This window comes from Pongo abelii, chromosome 1, assembly GCF_028885655.2.
Source record: "Pongo abelii isolate AG06213 chromosome 1, NHGRI_mPonAbe1-v2.0_pri, whole genome shotgun sequence".
Classification (NCBI taxonomy): domain Eukaryota; kingdom Metazoa; phylum Chordata; class Mammalia; order Primates; family Hominidae; genus Pongo; species Pongo abelii.
This window is the reverse complement of record NC_071985.2, coordinates 190312135-190335033: the sequence shown is the minus strand read 5'-3', so window position 1 is coordinate 190335033 and position 22899 is coordinate 190312135.

The following is a 22899-nucleotide window of genomic DNA, read 5'->3' as shown; positions in this document are numbered from 1 at the left end:
GATTATGAAAGGGATTTTGTTGCAGGTATAGATAAATTTGGAGAATATTGTCATTTTAATAATATTGTCCTCTGGCTCATAAACAGGACATGTCTTTCCATTTATTTCAATCTTTAATTTCCTACATAATGTATTGCACTTTTCACAGAATAAATTTTGTATTTTTGTTAAATTTATTCCTAAGGATTTTATTCTTTTTGATGGCATTATAATAGATTTTCTTAGTTTCATTTTTAGATTCCTTATTGCCAGAATTGCTCTCTTGTATATTAATCTTGCATCCTGCAGCCTTGCTGAATTTATTAGTTCTAATAGTTTTTTATCCAATTCTTTAAAATTTTCTATATACTAGATTATGTCATCTGCAAATATAGATAATTTTACTTCTTCCTTTCCGTTCTGAATGTCTAATAAAATTTGATCTCTTGCCTAATTGTCCTGAATAGATAATCTGTGTAGTATTTTATTATGTGACTATACTATAATTTGTGTATCCATTTTACTATTGATGTGTATTCAACTTAGTTTTGGATTATTTTGGCTGTTACAAATAATACTGCTATAAGCATTTTTACATATCTTCTGGTGTGCATATGCATTAATTAATTGCTATTGGGTATATATTTAGGACTGGAATTACTGAATCATAAGGTATACATATGTTCAGCTTTACTATTTACTGATGAACAATTTTCTAAAGTGATTTTATCAAGTTTTACTCTCACCAGATGGACATGAGAGTTTCAGTTACTCCATGTTCTTAACAACTTTTGGTATTGTCAATTTCACACACTATGAACCATTCTGGTGGGTGTGTAATGGTATCTCATTGTGGTTTTATTTTTATTCTCCCAATGATTAATGATGCTGAACAACTTTTTACATGTTTATTGGTTATTTGAATTCCTCTATTGTAAAATACTGGCTCAAATATTTTATCCATTTTAAAAGAAGTTTGTCTTTTTCTTATTCATTTGAAGGAATCCTTTAGATATTCTAGATAGGACTCTTGCTAGATACTATACATGTATTACAAATTTCTTCTCTTACTCCTTCCTTCCTTCCTTCCTTCCTTCCTTCCTTCCCTCCCTGCCTCCCTCCCTCCCTCCCTCCCTCCCTCCCTCCTTTCTTTCTTTCTTTCTTTCTTTCTTTCTTTCTTTCTTTCTTTCTTTCTTTCTTTCTTTCTTTCTTTCTTTCTTTCTTTCCTTCTTTCCTTCTTTCCTTCTTTCTTTCTTTCGAGATGGGAGTCTTGCTATGTTGCCTAGGCTGGCCTCAGGTGATCCTCCCACCTCAGCCTCCTCAGTGGTTGTGACTACAGGCACACACCACTGTGCCTAGCTCACTCTTTTAATGGCACCTTTGGAATTTCTTAATTTTCTTATCCTTTCTTTTCTCTCTCTTTTTTTTTTTTTTTTTTTTTGAGACGGAGTCTCGCTCTGTCGCCCAGGCTGGAGTGCAGTGGCGCGATCTGGGCTCTCTGCAAGTTCCACCTCCCAGGTTCACGCCATTCTCTTGCCTCAGCCTCCTGAGTAGCTGGGACTACAGGTGCCCACCACCACACCCAGCTAACTTTTTGTATTTTTAGTAGAGACAGGGTTTCACCATGTTAGCCAGGATGGTCTCAATCTCCTGACCTCGTGATCCACCTGCCTTGGCCTCCCAAAGTGCTGGGATTACAGGCATGAGCCACTGTGCCTGGCCAATTTCTTAATTTTCAAACAATCAAAACTCAAATTTAAGAATATTTTTCCTTTCCTTATGGTGAATGCCTTTTGTGTGTTTTTAAATAAATCTTGCCTATCTTGAGGTCATATAGATATTTTTATCTTGCAAAACTAAAACTCTATATTCATTAAAAAAAAGCAATCTTCCCCCCAGCTTCTGGCAACCACCATTCTACACCTGTCTTTATGAATTTGACTATTCTAGGAACCTCATATAAGTGAAATTCATACAGTATTTGTCCTTTTGTGACTGGCTTATTTACTTAGCATACTGTCCTTAGGGTTCATCCATGTTGAAGTATGTGTCAGAATTTCCTTCCTTTAAGACTGAATAATATCCCATTGTATGTATGTACATTTTGTTTATTTGTTCATCTGTTGAAGGATACTCGAGTTGCTTCCACCTTTTGGCTATTGTAAATAATACTACTGTGAACATGGGTGTACAAACACGTTTGAGAGACCCCGCTTTCAATTCTTTTAGGTATACGCCTAGAAGTGGAATTGCTATGGTATGTCCATAATTCTGTTTTAAACTTTTTGGGGAGCTGCCATATCATTTTCCATAGTAGCTGCACCATTTTTACAATCCTACCAACAGTGCACAAGGATTCCAATTACTCTATATCCTTGCCAATACTTGTTATTTTCTGTTTATTTAAAAAATATAATAGCCACTGTAATGGATGTAAGATGATATCTCATTGTGGTTTTGATTTACATTTACATTTACCTAGTAGTTAGGGATGTTGAGCATCTCTTCATGTGTTTATTAGCAATTTGTATATCTTCTTTAGAAAAATGTCTAGTCATATCCTTTGCCCATTTTTTTTTTCAAGATAGAGTTTTGCTTTTGTTACCCAGGCTGGAGTGCAGTGGCATGATCTTGGCTCACTGCAACCTCCGCCTCCTGAGTTCAAGCCATTCTCCTGTCTCAGCCTCCCAGGTAGTTGAGATTACAGGCCCCTGCCACCATCCCCAGCTAACTTTTTTATTTTTGGTAGAGACAAGGTTTCACCATGTTGGCCAGGCTGGTCTTGGACTCTTGACCTCAGGTGATCTGCTTGCCTCGGCCTCCCAAAGTGCTGGGATTACAGGTGTGAGCCACCACGTCCAGCCCTCCTTTGCTCATTTTTAAATTGGAGTTTTTGCTGTTGTTGTAGAAATTCTTTTTACATTCTGGATATTAACCCCTTTTCAGATATATGATTTGCGAATATATTCACTCATTCCATTGGTTACCCTTTCACTGTGTTTCTTGTGTCTTTTGAGGCACAGGAATTTTAAATTTTGATGTAGTCCAAGTGATCTATATTTTATTTTGTTGCCTGTGCTTTTGATGTAGTATTCAAGAAATCACTGCCAAATCCAATGTCATGAAACTTCCCCTTTTGTTTTCTTCTACAAGTTTTATAGTTTTAGATCTTATGTTTAGGTCTGTGATCCATTTTGGGTTAATTTTTGTATGTGGTTTAAGGTCCAACTTCATTCTTTTGCATGTAGATATCCAGTTTTCACACCACCATTTGCAGAAAAGACTGTTCTTTTCCTGTTTAATGATACTGACACCCTTGTCAAACATCATTTGACCACATAGAGGTTTATTTTTGGGCTCCTCAGTCTATTCCATTGGTCTATATGTTTATCTTTATGCCAGTACCACACTGTTTTGATTACTGTGGCTTTATAGTAAGTTTTGAAATCAAGAGACCTCTGACTTTGTTTTTCAAGATTGTTTTGTCCCTTGAGATTTTATCTTAGTTTGAGGTGGATTTTTTTTTCATAGAATCATTGCCCAGGTAATTTTTTAATTTCTAAAAAGAAATCATTGGGATTTTGATAGACATTATATCAAATCTGTAGATCCCTTTTAGTAATATTGACTTCTTAACAATATTATATCTTCCAATCTATGAACATGGATTGGAAAGGATATTCTACTTAAGGGTGTCTTCCTTAATTTCTTTCACCAAAATTTGTAGTTTGCAGTGAACAAGTCTTTTGCCTCTAAGGTTATTCCTAAGTATTTTATTCCTTTGATGCTATTGTAAATAAAATTTTGTTCTTAATTTCCTTCTTGGATTGTTCGTTGTTAGTGCATAGAAAGACAACTGATATTTGCACATTGATTTTATATCTTGTAACTTTGCTAAATTGGTTTCTTAGTTTCAACACTGTTTTTGGTGGGATTTTTCGGGTTTTCTACATATAAGACCAAATTGTCTGTGAACAGAGATAATTTTACTTCTTCCTTTCCAACTTGGATGCCTTTTATTTCTTTTCCTTGCCTAATTTCTCTGGCTAAGACTTCTAGTACTATGTTGAATAGAGTGATGAAAAGAGACAATCTTGCTTCTAATTTAGAGGGAAAGCTTTCAGTCTTTCACCATTGAGTACGATGTTAGCTGTGGGCTTTTCAAAGATATACACAGCTGCTTTTAAATGTCTTGATTTTCCTAAGACTTTCACCCCTGCTTCTTCTCAGGGTCTTAGATGTTCCATTGTATTTCTCTGCCAGTAATCTCCCACTCCAAGTGCCCTTGGGTCTACAGTTCTCTGACAGTTTTCATGTGCCATGGCACCTGCTACTGCTTTTAGTGGGGTCCAACCTGCTATCCAACTATGCCACCGTTCCCATCTAAACTGAGTCAGATGAAATAAAAATCAGTTCCTCAGGCAGCCTCCAGACAAGACAGAACAGTGCAAACAAGTCCCAGTCTTTTCCCTCTGAAAGGGGAATTGTGTGACTTCCTCCTGACTGTGTTGCACTGGGGAAAAGGTAGGCAAGGGCTCAAAAAAAAAAAAAAAAAAAAAAAAAAGCTACACAATTTCCTACTGTGTCAAGTGTTGCTTTGTCTTGATTGGGTGTTTAATTGATTGGTTGCTGCAGATCCTTGACTGGTTTCTACAGCTCCTACAACACCTTTTTTTTTTTTTTTTTTTTTTTAGACAGAGTCTTGCTCTTGTCACCCAGGCTGGAGTGCGGTGGTACAATCTCAGCTCACTGCAACCTCTGCCTCCTGGGTTCAAGCAATTCTTGTGCCTGAGGCTCCCGAGTAGCTGGGACTACAGGCATGTGCCACCACGCCCAGCTAATTTTTGTATTTTTAGTAGACACAGGGTTTTGCCATGTTGGCCAGGCTGGTCTTGAACTCCTGACCTCGAGTGATCTGCCTGCCTTGGTCTCCCAGAGTGTTGGGATTACAGGCGAGAGTCGGCGCACCTGGCCTCTGATTTTTAGTAAATATGTTATCGTTTACTTGATGTTTCCATGGGAGAATGGGGACCTGGAGCTTCTGCCATCTTGCTGACATGACCATAACATAACTCTTTAGACTTCCAAGTCTTGTCTTTTTAAAAACGTTCACATTTAGGTCTATGATCCAATTTGAATTGGATTTTTGCATGAATACCTGGTTTTGAATTGTAACTCCACCATGTTATTTCAATGTGGCCTTAACCTCTCTGGTCCTCAGTTCCTTCATCAGTAAGATGAGGGGCAAAATAGCATTGGGAGGATTCTGCATTTACATCTAAAGAACTTAGAAACATGACTGAAAAATACTGTCGTTTTTCACACTGGATACATTCCTTATTCACACTGGATACATTCCAAGATCCCCAGTGGATGCCTGAAACCACAGATAGCACCATATCCTATATATACTATGTTTTTTCCTATAGATAGGTACCTATGATAAAGTTTAATTTGTAAATTAGGCACAGTAAGAGATTAACAATAGCTAGCAATAAAATAGAACAATTATAAGAATAGACTGTAATAGGCTGGGCGCAGTGGCTCACGCCTGTAATCCCAACACTTTGGGAGGCCAAGGTGGGTGGATCACTTGAGGTCAGGAGTTTGAGACCAGCCTGTCCAACATGGTAAAACCCTGTCTCTACTAAAAATACAAAAATTAGCTGGGTGAGGTGGTGCGTGCCTGTAATCCCAGCTACTCAGGATGCTGAGGCAGGAGAATTGCTGGAACCCGGGAGATGGAAGTTGCAGTGAGCCGAGATCATGCCACTGCACTTCAGCCTAGGAGACAGAGAGAGACAGTCTCAAAAAATATGTATACACACACATACATATATATATACCATAATAAAAATTATGTGAATGTAGTCCCTTTCTGTCTCAAAATATCTTATTGTGCTGTACTTACCTATTTTCAGACTGCAGTTGATCATGGGTAATTAAAACTATAAAAAGTGAAACCACAGATGAGGGGATACTGTAGTACATTTAATAAATGTTACTTGCCATTAATATTTCTGTAGTTTTTGGATCCACTTGTGCTCTGGAAGATCAGAGGGGACTGACCTAATTAGGTCTGATAAAAGGCTTAACTTTATCACTTAGCATTGCTTGAGTATTGTACTGGCCTGGTGGGTGTACTGAGAAAAGCAGGCTCATGTTTGAACAGTGGACTTTATTGTGCTAAATAAATATTAGTCTCCTCCCTCTTTTCTGTTTCCTTATTTGTACTAGCATGCCAGTTTGGATACACAGTGTTCATGTCAATATTTTTGTTGATCAATTTATCAGCTCAATTTATAGAAACTTTCAGAGTCTTCCTTATTGATGTGTTTCCTGGGGCAAGACCCATTATTTTGCTTAACATTTGCTAGAACCTAGATGGGCCTCTGTACTCAGTTGCCCCAAGAATTTTGATCAAAACATGGACCAGGCATTGGTATTAAATTTCCAAAGCCTGGAGGCTGAAAGCAGTTTGGAAAAGAGTTGATTCACTTTAAGCAGTTCTTCCTCATGGGGGAGTGTGTGTGTGTGTTTAATTTTAAAAATTTCTGGAATATTTTTTAAATACAGAAAAATATACAAATGAATATAACAAAAATATAACAATCATCCTTGTATCCATTATCCAGGTTTAACAACTTTTAACTTTTTGCTATAATTGTATCAATCCATTCTTCCCCAGAAGTAGACACTATTCTGAAATTAGTGTGTATTCTTCTGTTGATGTTTATAGTCTTTTATTGAATATGGATTTATTAAAAAATAATATTATATATAGTATTATTTTGTTCTCATATTTTAAATATAAAATAATATATGTTTTACTTTTTCCAATTTGTTTTTTTCACTCAACATTCTTGTTAATGACTTATCTATGCTGATACATGGATCGTTGTAGTGGGTTCGTTGTTAACTGTTGCATAGAATTTCATCCCCTAAATATTCCACAATTTATTTATTCACTCACCTACTGAAGGACACACACACGGTATAGATAGTGTTTAATTTCCATTTACTTTTCTTCTTTAGTTTTATATTTATTTATTACTAATTCATCTTCATACTTTCCCTGCTATTGTCTAAGTTTTTTCCCAAATTTAGACACACAAGATTTTCTTAAAACCTTATCTTGTTGAAGATCTCTTTTCTGGAGCCTTCTGAGTTGCTTGAACCTGGTTTGGTTACTCTGTTATCATCCTGAAATCTCACTTTTCTCTCATTTTGGGGATGCCTTCTTGGCTTCTCTCCTGTGCTAGAGTCTCTGTTCCTCTGCCCCTCATCTCTGCACCCATTCAGTGATGCTTCGTGTTTATGCAAGGAGCTGTGGTAGAGGGATTAGAAGCATAAGCTTCAGAAGACGACAGACCTAGGTTGAATCTTTATCACAATTATGAGCAAATGTATTATCTTCACTTAGCTTCAATTTCTACATTTATAAGGTGGACATAAAACACCCATCTCACAGGGTTGCCATGAAGATTAAGTGAAATGCTATTTCAGCTGATATTTGTGCTACAAATATTTTCCCCCAGACTATGCCATAACTTTTCAATTTGTTTGTTGTACCTTTAGATACATAGATACATTTTATTTGTAGTCAAATTTATTATCCTACATAATTTACATTTTATATGTTCTGTATCCTTCCCTACCCCAAGCTCATAAACAGATCATTATTATAATTTCTTTTAAAAGTTTAAAGTTTTGCTTTCACATCAAACTGATTATCTACCTGAAATGGATCTATATGTATGGTGTGATATATAAGGCTCTATTTTTTTAAATATGGGTAACCAATTGTCCTAAGATCAAATATTGAATAGACCATTTTTTCTACTTTGATTTGTAGTGCTTCCTTTTGTCATATTACTGTCCCATATATGAAGGTCTGTTTCTGGTGTCTTTATTCTGTTTCATTGGTCAAATACCACACAATTTTAATCATTATAATTTAAAAATAAACACTAATATCTTTAAAAATTGACCTTTCTGTTCATTCATAAAATTGATAAACTCTTATGTAAATTTACATCATACTTTGTATTTTCTCTGGTGTTTCTATGTACACAACCCAATTATTTATGAATGCTAGCAACTTTGTTTACTCATCAATTCTTAAACTCTATGTTTGTTTTTCTTGTCTTATTGCACTAGTCAGGACATCTAGTGCAATGTGAAGAGAAGTGGTAATTATGGGCATCTTTGTCTTGTTTCTGACTTAAATTATATCTAGTATTTTACCGTGAAGTTTGATGTTTGCTATAGATTTTTAGAAGACGTCCTTTTTAGGTTTAAGAAAGTTGCTGCTGGTTTTTTTTGTTGGTGGTGGTGGTGGTGGTTTTTTTTTTTTTTTTTTGAAATGAGTCTTGCTCTGTTGCCCAGGCTGGAATGTAGTGGCACAGTCATAGCTCACTGCAGCCTAGAACTCCTGGGCTCAAGTGATCTTCTGTCCTCAGCTGCCTGGGCTTCCTAAAGTGCTGGGATTACAGATGTGAGCCACTGCACCTGGCCAAGAAAGCTTCCTTTAATCCTTATTTGCTAAGATTTTTTTTTTTGTACATACGGGATATGGTTTGCTAATGTATTGAGGCTCTTTACATCTCTCTTCGTAAATGAAACTGGTCTATGTATTTTCTTTCTTCAGCTTTTTTCTGGCTTTTGTATCAAATTAGATTGATTACCTTAAATGAATTTGAGAGCATTTCCTGCCCAGTGTCCCCCTTTTTGGATTATTTGGAATAACTTGTGTAAAATCAGAATCATATGCCACTTGAATATTTGACAGAACTTGCCTTTAAAATATCCAAGGTCCTTTTTTTTAGTGGGGAGGGGGGCAGATTATTACAACCTATTAATACCATCTATTTAAAGGTTATAGATCAATGTAGGTTTTAAGACTGTTTTTGGTAAATTATATCCTTACATAAGATTGTCCATTTCATCTAAATTATATTTTTATATAAAATTGTCCTTTTCATCAATTTAAAAGTTATCTATTTTCAAATTTATTAGGATAAAGCTATTCATAGTATTTTTCTTGGGATTTTACCAAGCCTTATCTGTGACCATACTTTGTTATTTCTTTTCCTTGGGACACAGTATAGTTCATCTGCAGTCACCTTCCTCCTGACTTATAGGTTATTCTTGTTCAGAATTTTAGTGCTATTTTAAAATTTTTAACACAAAATTTGGTAATAACTATTTTTTTTCCATCTTAATGAGTTTTATTGATAGCTAGACCAAACCAGGATTCAAAACCAAATAAGCATTTTTTCATTTCCTGTAATCCTCATAACTACCTTGTGAGATACATTTTATAATCCCATTTTATAGATAAGAAACTGAAGTTAAGAGAAGTTAAATAATTTTTCTTATGTCAGCTTTTAAGTAACAAATGAAGGATGAAAACTCAAGGCTCTGGTTTCACATCAGGCTCTGTTTTGATTATACTTCAGCAAGATTACTGTGCTTTTTGCTTTTAGAGAGACAAGGAAGAAAAAAAGCATAATTCTCAAGTCCTTCGGAGGAACATGCTTACAAGATGTCTTTGTGGTATAGAGAAATAGGATTATACTAGTTTGAGAATTCTTGCTGTGCTCTATTATCTAGAATAGTCACTATTTCTCTTTTATAAATGTGGAAAATCTCTTTTCTGAAGGTGACAGTAATTAACATTCACACTCTGCAAATTTATTTTTCAAGGGGCCTATACGATACTCTGAAGACTGTGAAAAAATAAGAACTTTTGGACTCAGAGTCATGTTTCTTGCAATTTAATTGTGTGCCATGTATCTTGGATCAGTATCCTCATTGTATGTTTTATGTGCCTGCAGACAATTCATGAAATGACATGACAAATATTGGCCATGAATTCCTTAAATGTGCACTTGTGCCTTGTGTTTGACAGCTGACTTTTGACTAAACGAATGAATGAATGTTGGAGATCAATACTGTTGAATTCAAAGGGTAACAGAGATGCTATGCTGTACTTAGGGAATACCCTTGGAGGATGACAGCCTTTAAGAGCTAGAGTCTGACAGGGAAAGGGAGCCTGACAAGGGAAGGGAGGTGTCCTCATCTTCCCAGGGCCTGGTGACAATGTTTTTTGCTGTAAGTGCTGGATGCCTTTACTCATCTTAATTTCAAATTGATTCTTCATTTTGCATCAGTTAGACATTGCACTGTAGCAGTCCACACAATATCACTTGTCTTCTGGGCCTTCCTGGAGGTCATATCTTGGCAGCACTTCCAGCTGACTTGTAATTATCTTCACTTGCTTTTTAAAGAGGCATTTGACAAGCAAGTTCACATTGTGGAGACTGGGAAGTCTAACATCAAGGGGCCAGCATCTGGTGAGTGCCTTCTTGCTACACCATCCCCTCTGGGATTCAAAAAGCAGTGTACTTGCAGAGCTCAGTGTCTTCATTTCATTTAATCTGCCAGTAGTGGGAGTTTTGCCTTGGAGGAAAATGGAAATTGAGGTGGAAAAGGTGAGGATAAAGCTGCTTTGTCTTCCATGCTCTGGAGATGCTCCTCTCATCCAGCACTTTCTACTGCAGCCATGGGGAGCTGACATTCTTCTCTTACTGTCTTTTAAAAACATCAGCCTCTTTTTTTAGAAGGAACTGTTTTCATCTGTCTGAAGTCATGGATGGATTGTATTATGATTTGGAGCATCCTGTGAACACAAATAAAAATAAAGGCTGCCCTAGGCAACAATTTTGCCACTTCTTTCTTGGCAGGAAATTCAAAGATGGCTTTAATTCTCACAGGCAGTTGATCATAAAGTGGACACACACCTTTCACATAAGTTTCTTCTTGAAATTCAGCATGCTCTAAAGAGAGCTACTTTGGGAAACAGAAATGTCTTTGGTTTTTGATACAAAGTATGTGGGATGGGTAGAAACAAAGGCTATGGGAAGCTGAGGGAAAGTTTTCAATCACAGACTTTCAAGCATTGGGTGGTTCCTCCTTAAGGTTAGAGTCAAGATGCCTCTTAAACCCTGTCATTTCCCTGAATAGATTCGCCCAAGCACCTGTGGAACTCCTTTCTGCTTCGGTTTCCTCGTCTGTAAAATCAGGATAATAAAACCTACTTTGCACGGAGGTTGTAAAAGTTGCATAAAATCTTCCCTAATGTCTAAAACAGTAAATGGCACACAATAGATTGCAAGTTGTATTTAGAATACGTATGTATTTTGTTATAACTCTTATCTTGCTGATGGGGAGATATATCCTTGGTCTAAATGGGCTCCAGGAGATAAGGTGAAAAGATTTTTATAAATCCACAACAGTTACTAGGAAAAAAACAAAAACAAAAACCCAATACCCATTCCTTAATGGTAATAGATCTTATATGCAAAATAACAATCACATGAAAAGCCTCCTCAAATCTAACTTCTTCGAGAAGTTTTCTTGAAAGTTATGGATATCAATGACTTTTACATATCATTTTGAACAACCTCCCTAATTCCAGAAACCATGTACTCTAAAGCATCTGAAATAATTTACACATTTTGTGTAACGTTTTTGTTCAATGTTCTATCATTATTAATCCACAAATAGTCTCAAATGTCATTTAAATAAGTGGTTTCCAACTTTTTCCCAGCTGAAGCCTTTACTAAATTATTTTCGCTAATATCCAAAGAGACCGATTTGAGTTCTTCCTCGCCTGGGTAAGATGCTAATGAATACTAGCAAAAGCCAAATGTCAAAACACCAAAGGGAAACCAGGGTATTTAGATTGTCTGCTAAGGATAAATAATTAAACAGAAACTACATTTTAATTTCATACATTACTTGGCCTTGGCAAACTTTACATTTGGAGTCACTCTCAATAAAACCTCCCCTTACCTCATGCACCCCTCCAGCTATCACTCCATTTTCCTCCCTACTTATACCAGAACTTCTCTAAAGAGTTTTCTTTTTTTTTCTTTTTATTATTATTATTATTATTATTATACTTTAGGCTCTATGGTACATGTGCGCAACGTGCAGGTAAGTTACATATGTATACATGTGCCATGCTGGTGCGCTGCACCCACCAACTCGTCATCTAGCATTAGGTATATCTCCCAATGCTATCCCTCCCCACTCCTCCCCCCCCACAACAGCCCCCGAAGTGTGATGTTCCCCTTCCTGTGTCCATGTGTTCTCATTGTTCAATTCCCACCTATGAGTGAGAATATGCGGTGTTTGGTTTTTTGTTCTTGCGATAGTTTACTGAGAATGATGATTTCCAATTTCATCCATGTCCCTACAAAGGATGTGAACTCATCATTTTTTATGGCTGCATAGTATTCCATGGTGTATATGTGCCACATTTTCTTAATCCAGTCTATCATTGTTGGACATTTGGGTTGGTTCCAAGTCTTTGCTATTGTGAATAATGCCGCAATAAACATACGTGTGCATGTGTCTTTATAGCAGCATGATTTATAGTCCTTTGGGTATATACCCAGTAATGGGATGGCTGGGTCAAATGGAATTTCTAGTTCTAGATCCCTGAGGAATCGCCACACTGACTTCCACAAGGGTTGAACTAGTTTACAGTCCCACCAACAGTGTAAAAGTGTTCCTATTTCTCCACATCCTCTCCAGCACCTGTTGTTTCCTGACTTTTTAATGATTGCCATTCTAACTGGTGTGAGATGGTATCTCATTGTGGTTTTGATTTGCATTTCTCTGATGGCCAGTGATGGTGAGCATTTTTTCATGTGTTTTTTGGCTGCATAAATGTCTTCTTTTGAGAAGTGTCTGTTCATGTCCTTTGCCCACTTTTTGATGGGGTTGTTTGTTTTTTTCTTGTAAATTTGTTAGAGTTCATTGTAGATTCTGGATATTAGCCCTTTGTCAGATGAGTAGGTTGCGAAAATTTTCTTCCATTTTGTAGGTTGCCTGTTCACTCTGATGGTAGTTTCCTTTGCTGTGCAGAAGCTCTTTAGTTTAATTAGATCCCATTTGTCAATTTTGGCTTTTGTTGTCATTGCTTTTGGTGTTTTAGACATGAAGTCCTTGCCCATGCCTATGTCCTGAATGGTATTGCCTAGGTTTTCTTCTAGGGTTTTTATGGTTTTCGGTCTAACATTTAAGTCTTTAATCCATCTTGAATTGATTTTTGTATAAGGTGTAAGGAAGGGATCCAGTTTCAGCTTTCTACATATGGCTAGCCAGTTTTCCCAGCACCATTTATTAAACAGGGAATCCTTTCCCCATTTCTTGTTTTTGTCAGGTTTGTCAAAGATCAGATAGTTGTAGATATGTGGCATTATTTCTGATGGCTCTATTCTGTTCCATTGATCTATATCTCTATTTTGGTACCAGTACCATGCTGTTTTGGTTACTGTAGCCTTGTAGTATAGTCTAAAGTCAGGTAGCGTGATGCCTCCAGCTTTGTTCTTTTGGCTTAGGATTGACTTGGCCATGCGGGCTCTTTTTTGGTTCCATATGAACTTTAAAGTAGTTTTTTCCACTTCTGTGAAGAAAGTCATTGGTAACTTGATGGGGATGGCATTGAATCTGTAAATTACCTTGGGAAGGATGGCCATTTTCATGATATTGATTCTTCCTACCCATGAGCATGGAATGTTCTTCCATTTGTTTGTATCCTCTTTTATTTCCTTGAGCAGTGGTTTGTAGTTCTCCTTGAAGAGGTCCTTCACATCCCTTGTAAGTTGGATTCCTAGGTATTTTATTCTCTTTGAAGCAATTGTGAATGGGAGTTCACTCATGATTTGGCTCTCTGTTTGTCTGTTATTGATGTATAAGAATGCTTGTGATTTTTGTACATTGATTTTGTATCCTGAGACTTTGCTGAAGTTGCTTATTAGCTTAAGGAGATTTTGGGCTGAGACAATGGGGTTTTCTAGATATACTATCATGTCATCTGCAAACAGGGACAATTTGACTTCCTCTTTTCCTAATTGAATACCCTTGATTTCCTTCTCTTCCCTAATTGCCCTGGCCAGAACTTCCAACACTATGTTGAATAGAAGTGGTGAGAGAGGGCATCCCTGTCTTGTGCCAGTTTTCAAAGGGAATGCTTCCAGTTTTTGCCCATTCAGTATGATATTGGCTGTGGGTTTGTCATAAATAGCTCTTATTATTTTGAGATACGACCCATCAATACCTAATTTATTGAGAGTTTTTAGCATGAAGGGGTGTTGAATTTTGTCAAAGGCCTTTTCTGCATCTATTGAGATAATCATGTGGTTTTTGACTTTGGTTCTGTTTATATGCTGGATTACATTTATTGATTTGCGTATATTGAACCAGCCTTGCATCCCAGGGATGAAGCCCACTTGATCATGGTGGATAAGCTTTTTGATGTGCTGCTGGATTCTGTTTGCCAGTATTTTATTGAGGATTTTTGCATCAATGTTCATCAAGGATATTGGTCTAAAATTCTCTTTTTTTGTTGTGTCTCTGCCAGGCTTTGGTATCAGGATGATGCTGGCCTCATAAAATGAGTTAGGGAGGATTCCCTCTTTTTCTATTGATTGGAATAGTTTCAGAAGGAATGGTACCAGCTCCTCCTTGTACCTCTGGTAGAATTCGGCTGTGAACCCATCTGGTCCTGGACTTTTTTTGGTTGGTAAGCTATTGATTATTGCCACAATTTCAGCTCCTGTTATTGGTCTATTCAGAGATTCAACTTCTTCCTGGTTTAGTCTTGGGAGGGTGTATGTGTTGAGGAATTTATCCATTTCTTCTAGATTTTCTAGTTTATTTGCGTAGAGGTATTTGTAATATTCTCTGATGGTAGTTTGTATTTCTGTGGGATCGGTGGTGATATCCCCTTTATCATTTTTTATTGCATCTATTTGATTCTTCTCTCTTTTTTTCTTTATTAATCTTGCTAGCGGTCTATCAATTTTGTTGATCCTTTCAAAAAACCAGCTCCTGGATTCATTTATTTTTTGAAGGTTTTTTTGTGTCTCTATTTCCCTCAGTTCTGCTCTGATTTTAGTTATTTCTTGCCTTCTGCTAGCTTTTGAATGTGTTTGCTCTTGCTTTTCTAGTTCTTTTAATTGTGATGGTAGGGTGTCAATTTTGGATCTTTCCTGCTTTCTCTTATGGGCATTTAGTGCTATAAATTTCCCTCTACACACTGCTTTGAATGTGTCCCAGAGATTCTGGTATGTTGTGTCTTGGTTCTCGTTGGTTTCAAAGAACATCTTTATTTCTGCCTTCATTTCGTTATGTACCCAGTAGTCATTCAGGAGCAGGTTTGTTCAGTTTCCATGTAGTTGAGCGGTTTTGAGTGACATTCTTAATCCTGAGTTCTAGCTTGATTGCACTGTGATCTGAGAGATAGTTTGTTATAATTTCTGTTCTTTTACATTTACTGAGGAGAGCTTTACTTCCAAGTATGTGGTCAATTTTGGAATAGGTGTGGTGTGGTGCTGAAAAAAATGTATATTCTGTTGATTTGGGGTGGAGAGTTCTGTAGATGTCTATTAGGTCCGCTTGGTGCAGAGCTGAGTTCAATTCCTGGGTATCCTTGTTGACTTTCTGTCTGGTTGATCTGTCTAATGTTGACAGTGGGGTGTTAAAGTCTCCCATTATTAATGTGTGGGAGTCTAAGTCTCTTTGTAGGTCACTCAGGACTTGCTTTATGAATCTGGGTGCTCCTGTATTGGGTGCATATATATTTAGGATAGTTAGCTCTTCTTGTTGAATTAATCCCTTTACCATTATGTAATGGCCTTCTTTGTCTCTTTTGATCTTTGTTGGTTTAAAGTCTGTTTTATCAGAGACTAGGATTGCAACCCCTGCCTTTTTTTGTTTTCCATTTGCTTGGTAGATCTTCCTCCATCCTTTTATTTTGAGCCTATGTGTGTCTCTGCACGTGAGATGGGTTTCCTGAATACAGCACACTGATGGGTCTTGAGTCTTTATCCAATTTGCCAGTCTGTGTCTTTTAATTGGAGAATTTAGTCCATTTACATTTAAAGTTAATATTGTTATGTGTGAATCTGATCCTGTCATTATGATGTTAGCTGGTTATTTTGCTCGTTAGTTGATGCAGTCTCTTCCTAGTCTCGATGGTCTTTACATTTCGGTATGATTTTGCAGTGGCTGGTACCAGTTGTGCCTTTCCATGTTTAGTGCTTCCTTCAGGAGCTCTTTTAGGGCAGGCCTGGTGGTGACAAAATCTCTCAGCATTTGCTTGTCTGTAAAGTATTTTATTTCTCCTTCACTTATGAAGCTTAGTTTGGCAGGATATGAAATTCTGGGTTGAAAATTCTTTTCTTTAAGAATGTTGAATATTGGCCCCCACTCTCTTCTGGCTTGTAGGGTTTCTGCCGAGAGATCCGCTGTTAGTCTGATGGGCTTCCCTTTGAGGGTAACCCGACCTTTCTCTCTGGCTGCCCTTAACATTTTTTCTTTCATTTCAACTTTGGTTAATCTGACAATTATGTCTTGGAGTTGCTCTTCTCGAGGAGTATCTTTGTGGCGTTCTCTGTATTTCCTGAATCTGAATGTTGGCCTGCCTTGCTAGATTGGGGAAGTTCTCCTGGATAATATCCTGCAGAGTGTTTTCCAACTTGTTTCCATTCTCCCCGTCACTTTCAGGTACACCAATCAGACGTAGATTTGGTCTTTTCACATAGTCCCACATTTCTTGGAGGCTTTGCTCGTTTCTTTTTATTCTTTTTTCTCTAAACTTCCCTTCTCGCTTCATTTCATTCATTTCATCTTCCAGGGCTGATACCCTTTCTTCCATTTGATCGCATCGGCTCCTGAGGCTTCTGCATTCTTCACGTAGTTCTCGAGCCTTGGTTTTCAGCTCCATCAGCTCCTTTAAGCACTTCTCTGTATTGGTTATTCTAGTTATACATTCTTCTAAATTTTTTTCAAAGTTTTCAACTTCTTTGCCTTTGGTTTGAATATCCTCCCGTAGCTCGGAGTAATTTGATCGTCTGAGGGCTTCTTCTCTCAGCTCGTCAAAGTCATTCTCCGTCCAGCTTTGTTCCGTTGCTGGTGAGGAACTGCGTTCCTTTGGAGGAAGAGAGGTACTCTGCTTTTTAGAGTTTCCAGTTTTTCTGCTCTGTTTTTTCCCCATCTTTGTGGTTTTATCTACTTTTGGTCTTTGATGATGGTGATGTACGGATGGGTTTTTGGTGTGGATGTCCTTTCTGTTAGTTTTCCTTCTAACAGACAGGACCCTCAGCTGCAGGTCTGTTGGAGTACCTGGCTGGCCGTGTGAGGTGTCAGTCTGCCCCTGCTGGGGGGTGCCTCCCAGTTAGGCTGCTCAGGGGTCAGGGGTCAGGGACCCACTTGAGGAGACAGTCAGCCCGTTCTCAAATCTCCAGTTGCGTGCTGGGAGAACCACTGCTCTCCTCAAACCTGTCAGACAGGGACATTTAAGTCTGCAGAGGTTACTGCTGTCTTTTTGTTTGTCTGTGCCCTGCCCCCAGAGGTGGAGCCTACAGAGGCAGGCAGGCCTCCTTGAGCTGTGGTGGGCTCCACCCAGTTCAAGCTTCCCGGCTGCTTTGTTTACCTAAGCGAGCCTGGGCAATGGCGGGCACCCCTCCCCCAGCCTCGCTGCTGACTTGCTGTTTGATCTCAGACTGCTGTGCTAGCAATCAGCGAGACTCCGTGGGCGTAGGACCCTCTCAGCCAGGTGCGGGCTATACTCTCCTGGGGCACCGTTTCCTAAGCCCGTCGGAAAAGCACAGTATTCGGGTGGGAGTGGCCCGATTTTCCAGGTGCCGTCTGTCACCCCTGGAAAGGGAACTCCCTGACCCCTTGTGCTTCCCGAGTGAGGCAATGCCTCGCCCCTGCTTCGGCTGGCGCACGGTGCACTCACCCACTGACCTGCGCCCACTGTCTGGCACTCCCTAGTGAGATGAACACGGTACCTCAGATGGAAATGCAGAAATCACCTGTCTTCTGCGTCGCCGGCTCTGGGAGCTGTAGACCGGAGCTGTTCCTATTCGGCCATCTTCAAAATTTGGTAATAACTATTATTGTTGGCTGGGTTCAGTGGCTCACACCTGTAATCCCAACACTTTGGTAGGCTGAGACAGGAGGATTGCTTGAGCCCAGAAGTTCCAGACCAGCCTTGGCAACATAGGGAGACCCCATCTCTATAAAAAATTTAAAAATTAGCTGGGCAAGGTGGCACGTGCCTATAGTCCCAGCTACTCAGGAGGCTGAGGTGGGAGGATCACTTGAGCCCAGGAAGCTGAGGCTGCAGTGAACCATGATTGTGCCATTGCACTCCAAACTGGGTGACAGAGGGGGACTGTCTCAAACAATAATAATTATTATTACTTTACACACTTGATATTTGTTTGTCAATTTTTGTTGCCTGTAAATGTCTTTGTTTCACCCTTATTATTGAAAGATCATTTTGCTGGGTCTTGAACTCTAGGCTATTATTTTCTCTCAGCACTTTGCAGGTATTATTCCATTGTATTCTGACCTGTATTGCTGCTATGGAGTAGCCAGCTATCAATTTAATTGGCAGCCTTGCATAGGTAATCTCTCTTTTCTGGCTGCTTTTAAGACCTTTTGTTTGTCTTTGGTATTCAGTGTTACCACAACACCAGGAGCTTGGTCTTGGTCCTGCTGCTTGCCCCAGAGAAAGCCCATCACTGAGGCCAGGATTATTGCCAAGGAAGAAGACTTTAGGCTTTAATTGGGTGCTGTAGCCAAGGAGATGGGAGGTCAGTCTCAAATCTGTCTCCCCTGATGACTGGAATTGGAGGTTTATATGGCAGGGAAGAAATGTAACAATGTATAACAATGTATAGGGAGGGGTAAGGAAGCAATAGTGATGAATGAGGGGTCTGGCATTTCATTATCTGGATGCTGTGACCTGGTGAGTTTCAGCTCTTTGATACATTTTTTTTGAGTGGCCTGAGGGTGTTGCTAAGAAGGAACTCAGATAAAACAAATGCAAGTTTCAAGCTTTAAGAAATTGACTGGGCAGGGCTTGGTGGCTCACGCCTGTAATGCCAGCACTTTGGGAGGCTGAGGCAGGCGGATCACGAGGTCAGGAGATCAAGACCATCCTGGCTAACATGGTGAAACCCTGTTTCTACTAAAAATACAAAAAAAAAAAAAAAAAATTAGCTGGGCGTGGTGGTGGGTGCCTGTAGTCCCAGCTACTCTGGACGCTGAGGCAGGAGAATGGTGTGAACCCAGGAGGTGGAGCTTGCAGTGAGCTGAGATCATGCCACTGCACTCTAGCCTGGGTGACACAGCAAGACTCCATCTCAAAAAAAAAAAAAAAAAAAAGAGAAATTGACTAGAAGGGTCCATTTCTATGTTTATCCACAAACAAAAAAAAAAAAACAACAGAAAAAGTGTCTATGGGACTATTGGGTTGATTTCATCCAGCAATTGACCATGTTGTATCCAGATGTGGATTTCTTTTTACTTATCCAGCTTGAGAATTTGTCAGACTTCTTTAATCTGTTGTTTTGTCTTTCATCAATTTTGGGAAATTTCTTCAAGTATTATCTTTCTCCTATCTACTCTCTCCTGCTACATCAAATTTATACAACATGTTCTCTCCAATCGTATGTGGCTCTTAAGTTCTTTTTCATGTTGTTCATCTCTTTGTCTTGAAGTAATTTCTTCAGTTTTTTATTCCAATTTACTAATTACCTTTTCTTTTTCTTTTTCTTTTTTTTTTTTTTTTTTGAGATGGAGGTCTTACTTTGTTGCCCAGGCTAGAGTGCAGTGGCACAAGTCACTGCAGCCTCGACCACCCAGGTTCAAGCAATCCTCCTGCCTCAGCCCCCTAGTTAGCTGGGACTATAGGTGCGTGCCACCAGGACTGGCTAATTTTGTATATTTTGTAGACACAGGGTTTCACCATGTTGCCCAGGCTGGTCTCAAACTCCTGAGCTTAAGTGATCCACTTGCCTTGACCTCCCAAAATGTTAGGATTACAAGCATGAGCCACCATGCCTGGCCACTAATTACCTTTTCAATTAAGCCTAACTTTCTGTTAAACCTAACCTTTACGTTTTTATTTCATTTGTTATGTTTTTTCACATCTAAATGTTGTTTTTCAAATGAGATTGGCAAATTTGGACACCCTCATTTCCTTCATCATGTTTTCATTTCCTCTTTTATTTCTTTGTCGATATTAAACAGATTTATCTTACATTTTCTATCTGATAATTCTAATATCAACAGTTTTTAATGGGTTTTATTTGCATTTTTTCTTCTGATTCTTCCTTATGGTGGCTTATTTCCTCATATATTTAGGTGTTTTTAAATCCTGAGCTCCTGTTCCTTGGGACTTTATCCGCAGCATTCTTTGAAGCCTGGATTTAAAGGTTCTTTCCTTTAAAGAAGATTTACTTTTTATTTGTTCAGGATCCAAGGACATAACCCATCTGGGACCCTTTTAAACTAAAATTTTGGCTTTGGGTTTTTTAGGACGTAGTAGTATAATTACCTCAGCTAAATCTACGTAAATGTGAGCTTATGTATGAAAATTCTTATGGAATAAATTTTCTTTTTTCTTTTTCTTTTCCTGCTCTTCTCAGAGCCAAGACTAACACCAAATCCATTTTACTTTGTGGAGCAGGTTTTTTTTGGTTTTGTTTTGTTTTTTTCTTTAGTTTATCCATTGAGATTATCAACTATTGGCAGGGGAAGACCGGGGAGGAGCAGATCATACCTTCAGGTGACAGTCTGGTCTGACCTGTCTCTACTCAGGACTTTGTTTGTTTTTTAGAGATGAGGTATCTCTCTTCCAGGCTGGAGTGTAATGGCTCACCGAAGCCTCAATCTCCTGGGCTCAAGTGATCCTCCTGCCTCAGCCTCCTGCGTCTGCTCAGGACTTTGGCTTTAACTTCTGGTCCCTTCATTTATCGTCTATTAAACCCAGACCTGAGGCCACCAGGTATTGACAGACACCCTCAGAGCAAAGTTCAGCTCCAGCACTTAAATTCTCTGGTGGATTTGCCTTTTTCCTATTGTTTAAAGTTTCTAAATAATTCTCTTTCCTGATAGCTCAGTCATGTGTCAAAAAAGACTTGGAGGCCAGGCACAGTGGCTCACGCCTGTAATCCCAGCACTTTGCAAGGCAGAGACAGGTGGATCACCTGGGGTCAGGGGTTCAAAACCAGCCTGGCTAACATGGCGAAACCCTGTCTCTACTGAAAAAAACACCAAAAACAGAAAAACACAAAAATTAGCCAGGTGTGGTGGCGGGCGCCTGTAATCCCAGCTACTCGGGAGGCTGAGGCAAGAGAATCACTTGAACCCAGGAGGCAGAGGTTGTGGTGAGCCGAAATCACAACACTGCGCTCCAGCCTGGTAAACAGAGCAAGACTGTGTCTCAAAAAAAAAAAAAAAAAAAGAAGTAAAAGAAAAGACTTGGAGAAGTTTTTCTTGTAGAATTTTTAGGCATACTGTCTTGACCCGTTCCTCTTTCCATATTTAACATCCAATGTTTCTCAGAAAGTTCCTTCATTTGTAAAATAGAGATGATAATAATGCTTATTTCATAGAGTTGTTTTTTTTTCCTCGTGGGGGGTGAGGATTCAGTTAGAAAATGGTTGTATTCTCTTAACTCACTGCCTCCGAAGTAAGACTCAGTAATGATGGCTATTATTATTTTCATCTCCTCTGGGCTCTTCCACTTGTGTGGTTGGTAGCCCTGGGCCAGATGATCTCCCTCTCAGAGCCTTACTTCCTTATCTGTCAAGCAGGGAGAGAAAATTCAATGATGACTATAGAAGGGCTTGGAAAGGGAGAATGAAGAGAGGCTAAGTTGCTGCTCCTGGAAGGATTTACCTTGCCCTTTTCCCTGGGGCCTATTAGTGAATATTTGGCAGCCAAAGGGGCCCAGCTCCAAGTCCAGCTGCCTCTTTATCTGGCACCTGGCTCTTGCCTCGTTCACTGGGTTCTAAGAACAGCCCTGGGGGCAGGAAGAGAAGATGTCATGCCCAGGTGCTCCAAGTGAGGGTTTGTTCTAGACTCTTCATGCTCTTACAGCCAGCAGCAGCCTGGAATTCCCAGAGTCAGACCTTCAAATGGATCATGTGGATGGTGCTTTCTGGAGAGACTGGGGGATGCTTTTATCTCTTGATAGTTATTGGAGTCATTCTCGACGGTTGTTTCTGTTAAGGCATATGTTATGCATGACTGTTTTTTGTGCTCATGCTTCCATGAAGGTTCTCCAATTTTAATGTAGTAACATTAAAATAGTCACTCAAATTTGTAGCAAAGATTTTTAGAGAATCTGTTGGTTTTATGAGCTATAACTCAACTCTGTTTTTTTCCCCCTCAAGACAGTATGTAGGAAGGGACATGACAGAGTGTAACATTATGTAGATAATGTCACCCAGGCAAGCCGTCAGTTCTGGCCCATATTCATCTCAACCTTCACGGAGCTCCCACCACCTTACCTGCCTTGGCATCTGCTTGGTCTGAAATGTGCTTCATCTCTTTCAGGCCAGCCATTCCTCTCTCCAACTAGACTGGCAGCAGCATCTTACTGTGGGAAGAACTAGACTTCTGAGTCAGGCAGCGCTGGCTGCAAATCCTCTCCCCACCACTCACTGTCAAAGCTTTAGCCAGTCCCTCAACCTCACTGAGTCTGGGTATCCTCCTCTTTAGACTGAAAATAATTCCTCTCTCAGAGCATGAGAGGGCAAGGACCTACTGTGTGTTTTATACACCTAAATTCTCTGTGTGCGTTTTATACAGGATCTCCAGTCCCTTCAGCCATGATATAATGGGATGTCATTCTTATCATCCAGATGACGAATGAGTCTTACAGGGGTTAAATAGCTAACATAGCAGAGGTACGCTGTGTTCTATTCATCCCTTTGGGCCATACCTTATGTCTGCCCAACGTCAATATCTGTTTTCTGTGTTTGGCAAATCTATGATCCAAGGTTTTATGACAGGCAATGCCTCACCTCCCACTTCAAA